Below are 6,342 nucleotides of genomic sequence, written 5' to 3'. Positions count from 1 at the left end.
CAGAGTATAGATGCATAAATTTTTGCAAGCATTGTTAGTAAACTAAAACTTAAATGATAAGAGTATATTGTTACTATCACATAGAAAGAAGTCCAGAGTTAAAATTCTGAGTTGCTTCATTTACTTACACAACAATGTAGTCAAGAATCCTTGTGCTCTCTCAGCTGTCTCATCTTCAGCATCTCTGTCTCAGTTTCAGGCTTATCCCTTCACTGTTGCAAAATGATTGGTATTGGTCCAATACCTGTAACTTCTACTTCTGAAGTAGAAGTTCAGAAGTCAAGAAAAGTAGAGATAAGTTCTCTATCTGTCATCACAAGTAGAGAAAAGTTCTCCTGCCTGTCAGTTTTTATCAATAAGGAGAATATTTCTAGGAACTCCCCCCAATGTACTCTTTCTTACATCTCATTATCTAGATTTGAGTCTTTCTCTGGCAAAAGGGAATGGTATTACCGTGACTGGCTTAGATTCTTGTAAATTATCCCTAATTACTGGTTAAGGGTTTATTTTAATTAGTGTCAGAGCTTTTGTTGACAAGGAAGAAATGGGAATAGCAGTTGAGTTTACAACAGAAAATGTCTGCTATAAATATTTTCTGTAGTTCTTGAGTTCTTTATTTTGGTATAACTTTCAGTCATCTAGAGAATATCTTCAGGGACGTTTTTAGAGAAATGCAGATATTTTCATATAAGAGTATCTTCATGTTTCACACATGAAAAGCAGTGAAACTGGGTATAAAATTCATGGGTCACAGATGTTTTGCTTCAGAATTATATAGACATTCTTTCACTGGCTTCTGGAAATTAATGAAGAAAAACACTATATACAGCCAATCAGAAGTCAGAGACTAAATTTACTGTTTCTTTTAAAGTAATTTTCTCTGTCTGAAGGCTTATAGTTTTTCTTTTTGCATGTATTTAAAAAATTTTCTTCTAAGATCACAATAGATCTTGCATTTTAGTCAGTTCTTCTAAAATATCATGAACCCTTGTTTATCTGCATTTTCAGATTTTAAAAAATTATTTAAGAAATATTATTTCCTGAATTATAGTTTTGGTTCTTATTTCTGTTTCAAATATTGTGTTTTTTACCTCAGAATTTGTTATTCTTATGTTGGATCTTTGTTTTTCATTCCCAGTTTTCATCTTCTTATTTTTCATATGTGTAGTTAGCCCAATACTTCTTATTCCTAGGTTGAACTTCATTTTCTATGCTGTTTCTATATTTTTACTTGTCATTATTTTTCTTTATATCCTTTTCTTTTGCAAACAGGGAGATACAAAACAATGTGGTTCTTTTATTTTTTTAACCTTTTAAAAATGTGGCTTTTAGAACATTATAATGGTGTACAGGGCTTGCTTTACTTATTTCTGATTTTTTTTCAAAATTGCATCTTCAGTGGTGAGCACTGAGTTGGACATATTATAGGCATCATGTAAATCTTAGTTGTAAAATGAATGAAGTTGCTAACAATTAAAATTGTTTAACCACTTACATAATTTCATCTATTGAGAAACTCAGTCTTAAACTGGGGAGAGCAGTAGTGAGTGAGAATGGTGGAAAATATATTGGGGTTAGGGTTAGATCTTAGAGAAAAATAAGGGGAAATGTGCCTTCGAATGCAGCAGATGCTTCAGTTCAATTCAGTCACTCAGTCATGTCCGACTCTCTGCGACCCCACAGACTGCTGCACACCAGGCCTCCCTGTCCATCACCAACTCTTGGAGTTTACTCAAACTCATGTCCATCGAGTCAGGGATGCCAGCCAACCATCTCATCCTCTGTTGTCCCTTCTCCTCCTGCCTTCAATCTTCCCCAGAATCAGGGTCTTTTCCAGTGGCCACATCAGGTGGCCAAAGTATTGGAGCTTCAGCTTCAGCATCAGTGCTGCCAGTGAATATTCAGGGTTGATTTCCTTTAGGATTGACTGGTTGGATCTCCTTGCATTCCAAGGGACTCTCAAGAGTCTTCTCCAACACCACAGTTCAAAAGCACCAATTCTTTGGCACTCAGCTTTTTTTATGGTCCAACTCTCACATCTGTACATGACTACTGGAAAAACCATAGCTTTGACTAGACGGAACTTTGTCAGCAAAGTAATGTCTGCTTTTTAAATGGATGCTTCAGAACTGTAAAAATGTCTGTGTATCCAGGCCTGTGTATCTTTCTCATCTCCCTACTCTAACTTCTCTCTCTACCTTTCTTACTTTTCCCACTTTTTCCCCATGCATCAAATCTTTTGGGGTTTTGGTGTTGTTTGGTCTCTTTTATTTTAAGAATCTATTGAGCCATTGACTAAGTATAAAATGTGAGGCAAAACAAAATGAAGCTGTATAAATAGGGTCATGGAATTTTAGGTAATTTATCTTAACCTATTCCTCTCCTTTCCCCCAAATTAAAAGCTTGATCGTTAATTTCTTTTCCCTTGTGCTCACTATATAATAAATACTGTAATTGACCAGAGCAGATTTTGAAAGCATTTAGTGACACTGGCCACTCTTTCTCATCTACATGTAATCTATAGTTGATTAAAAAACTTTTTGACCCAAAATGCTTCAAAACCTCAGTTTATTGATAACATAAATACATGATATCATTGTTGTTGCATTAGGTATGTTTCAGGTTGGTTTAAAAAATAGTTTTAAGTGATACCATCAGTGGCATGGAATTGGAAGTTAGAAAATGTTTTGAGAAGGGAGCCAGAGGGCATAGAGTGAGTGTGAGAAATACCTGTCACCAAGCCTAACACGTTCTCGCATTCAGCAAATCAACCACTTCTCAGGAATCCTTCACAGTGTGACTTTATTTGAAGAATTTGGAATTCATAAAGTGGGAGACAGAGACTTTCAAATGTAAATATGAGATTGTTCTACAAAGAAGTTTTGCATTATCTATCTTCTTGGCTTTCTGCAGAACTCAGAAGAACCCTTTCTTGTTTTACATGAATTCTCTTAAACTTGGCCAGGAAACCAAGTCGATGTTGATGTTATATTACAAATATAGAAAACTAATTTTTATTTTAACAGGAACCTCCCTGTGAAACAATGAACAACACCAAATTACTATTAATGAGACAGGTATTTTGGATTGCCTTAAATTTTACCCATGATATTTAAAGGTGTTGGTGTTTAGACTATTTCATGTCTGCTGTCCATAAGGTACCTTTGTCTGCTTTCACCACGTTCACATGTGATAACACATAAGGATAAAAGAAGTTGGGAACTTGACTCTAGAGGTTATAATGAGCTCTTTTTCAGCAAATTGACTCTGAGATTTAACTGCCTGGATTTGAATCTGGAGTAGACCATTTACTTGCCAAGGAACATTGGGAAGATTACTTCACTGCTCTGAACGTGTTACCTCTTCTATAAAATTGACATAATGATAGCACCTATCTCAAAATATTATTGTGAAGATTCAGTGAGTTAATACATGTCAAATACTCCGAACAGTTCCTCGCCTTTGGTGAGTGTTTAGTAAGTATTAACTGTTCTTATATGATAAATGTCAATGAAGTATGTCTGGGTTTTTTATGTGGATAACCTCAAGTCTAATTTATCTATTTGTTCCTACCATCAATCACTTCAGTTCAGTCGCTCAGTCATGTCCAACTCCTTGCGACCCCATGGACTGCAGCACGCCAGGCTTCCCTGTCCATCACCAACTCCCAGAGCTTACTCAAACTCATGTCCATCATGTTGGTGATGCCTTCCAACCATCTCATCCTCTGTTGTCCCCTTTTCCTCCTGCCTGCAATCTTTCCCAGCATCAGGGTCTTTTCCAATAACTCAGTTTTTTGCATCAGGTGGCCCAAGTATTGGAGTTTCAGCTTCAGCATCAGTCCTTCCAATGAATATTCAGGACTGATTTCCTTTAGGATGGACTGGTTGGATCTCCTTGCAGTCCAAGGGACTCTGAAGCGTCTTCTCCAATACCACAGTGCAAAAGCATCAATTCTTTGGTGCTCAGCTTTCTTTATAGTCCAACTCTCACATCCATACATGAATACTGGAAAAACCATAGCCTTTGTTGGCAAAGTAATGTCTCTGCTTTTTAATGTGCCGTCTAGGTTGGTCATAGCTTTTCTTCCAAGAAGCAAGTGTCTTTTAATTTCGTGGTCGCAGTCACCATCTGCAGTGACTTTGGAGCCGCCCAAAATAAAGTCTGTCACTATTTCCATTGTTTCTCCATCTATTTGCCATGAAGTGATGGGACCGGATGCCATGATCTTAGTTTTCTGAACGTTGAGTTTTAAGCCAACTGTTGCAGTCAATTTAGGAGAAGTTTTAAACCTCGCCCAAATTAGATATTATTCACACTGATTTACTTTCAACTGACTAGCTTACATTGTCTATCTATGACCATTCCGTGTGGCCAAATTCTGGGTTCAGTGGGTTGATCAGACCTGGGTACAGTTTTCATCTTTGCAGTGGGAGAGAAGATAAAGGGGTGGGTTTAGTGGAGAAGGGTGTTTCCCCAAGTTAAAATCAGGGCTCTGTTATTAGTAAAAGGATATTCTGTACTCGCAAAACCAAAAGAACCTGCTGTAGGCAGGGGTGGTCAGGGACACTTGTGCTGTTGTTTCTTTCTTTCTTGTCCTTGGATGACATCCTCAATGGTACTCTTTGCAGATGAACAGACTTAGCCTCAGAATCCTTTTCAACATGATATCCAAGCAGATTCACCAGTGGATTTAAGTTGGTATTCAGATGAATCCAATTTTCCATGCCTGGCTTAGGCAAAGAAATAAACATAGTCATTAGTGTTAATACTTGATTTATTGAGCTTTAACACCTGTTGCCTTTCATTGGTTCTCCAAAGTAAGACCCTGAAATGAAGATTTGCATGTAGGAAGTGGAAGTTTGTTGGGGATAATCTTGATAAGAACACTTCTAATGAAGTGCAGGCATGGTATTGGAAAGGAGGAGTCCCACTGGAAGCTCCAGAGCTGGGATTGCCCTTTAGAATTGTCCCAAACTGGGGTAAGAGGTAAGATTTAATTGACCCATGTTGTCCAGTCTCTGGGTGCAAGCTGTCATCTTGGAGGGGGTACAACCTGGGGAGAGGTAGCTACCTTTGTCCCGAGGCAATCCCTTGGAGGGGACACACAGGGACACACCATGAGTGAAAGCAATCAACACTCCAGGCAACTGAATTTCTAAGCACAGTTGACCAGTAGAGGTGAACGGGACTAGTCATACTGATTTAATACTTATAATTCAGTTTTTTGCCTCAATACCTACTGATGTTTTGTTTTATTTCCTTTTCACTTAATTTCTCAGATGTTGTGTAAACACAGTTTGGATAGAGATGACTTTGTCAGCAAAGCCTCTGAAGTGTGTTCTCACAAATGATAACACTAGATACTATGTAGGCATTTGTATTTCTTCAAGAAATTAAGAGTTATTGAGCTCTTAGTGTCAGAGGATTGTAAAGACTGAATAGATAGTGTGTATAAACATTTCATAATAATGTTGGAGATAATCAAATCACTGGATTGGAAAAGGGGGAGAATCAGAAATTTTTAACAAGGAAGCAGTGGAAATTTGTGCAAACAAGGATAAGAACAGTAAGAGGTTAAAGAAAGAGAATCAAGATACATGGGATTGTTCATGTTTAATCGCAAAGGGAGTTATGTAACACATAGATCAGAGCTGTGGTAGATGCAACACAAATCCTTTTTTTTTTTTTTTGCAACACAAATTTTTGAGCAGTAGCACCAGTGTTCATGAATATCAGAAATCTTGAAAGCCAGTTATAACTTTACTATCAGAGAGTGATAGCTGCAAATCAGATGAAAATATTTAAAAGAATCTTCCCAAAACATCCCCAACAAATCTCAGAACAGCAGAGTAAAGACTAGCAAAATTGCCATCAGTTCATTACTGTTAACAAAGAAGAAAGTGCCAACAGAGAAGAATGGCTATAAATTAAATAGCATTTGTAAATTATAATTAAAATAAACCACAACTTTAAAAATAGAAGCATCAAAGTAAACATGTATGATAAGTTTGATAAACTCTGGTGAACTGCACAAAACTTGAGCAGTTAGATTTATACATTTTAGAATATTAGAGCTGGATATGGTTCCAGAGGAAAATCAGTACAACCCTGCTTGTTTTTTACCTGAAGAGAAAGAGAAGACAAGTTCAGAGATGTCCAGAGACTTAAAAAAAAATTATTTAGAGACTTTTTAAGATCACTCAGCTAGTGGTAATGTCTAGCTTTGAAAGCTGATCAAAACATATCCCTCATAAGTTCAGTGCTTGTCACTGTAAGCTATAAAAAAAGCAAATGTTTAGGTCACCTTTCCTGTCTATAAAGAGTCTGAAACCAAGCTTG

The sequence above is a fragment of the Odocoileus virginianus genome, chromosome 3, assembly GCF_023699985.2.
Source record: "Odocoileus virginianus isolate 20LAN1187 ecotype Illinois chromosome 3, Ovbor_1.2, whole genome shotgun sequence".
Taxonomy (NCBI): domain Eukaryota; kingdom Metazoa; phylum Chordata; class Mammalia; order Artiodactyla; family Cervidae; genus Odocoileus; species Odocoileus virginianus.
Note: the sequence above shows the minus strand (reverse complement) of the source record.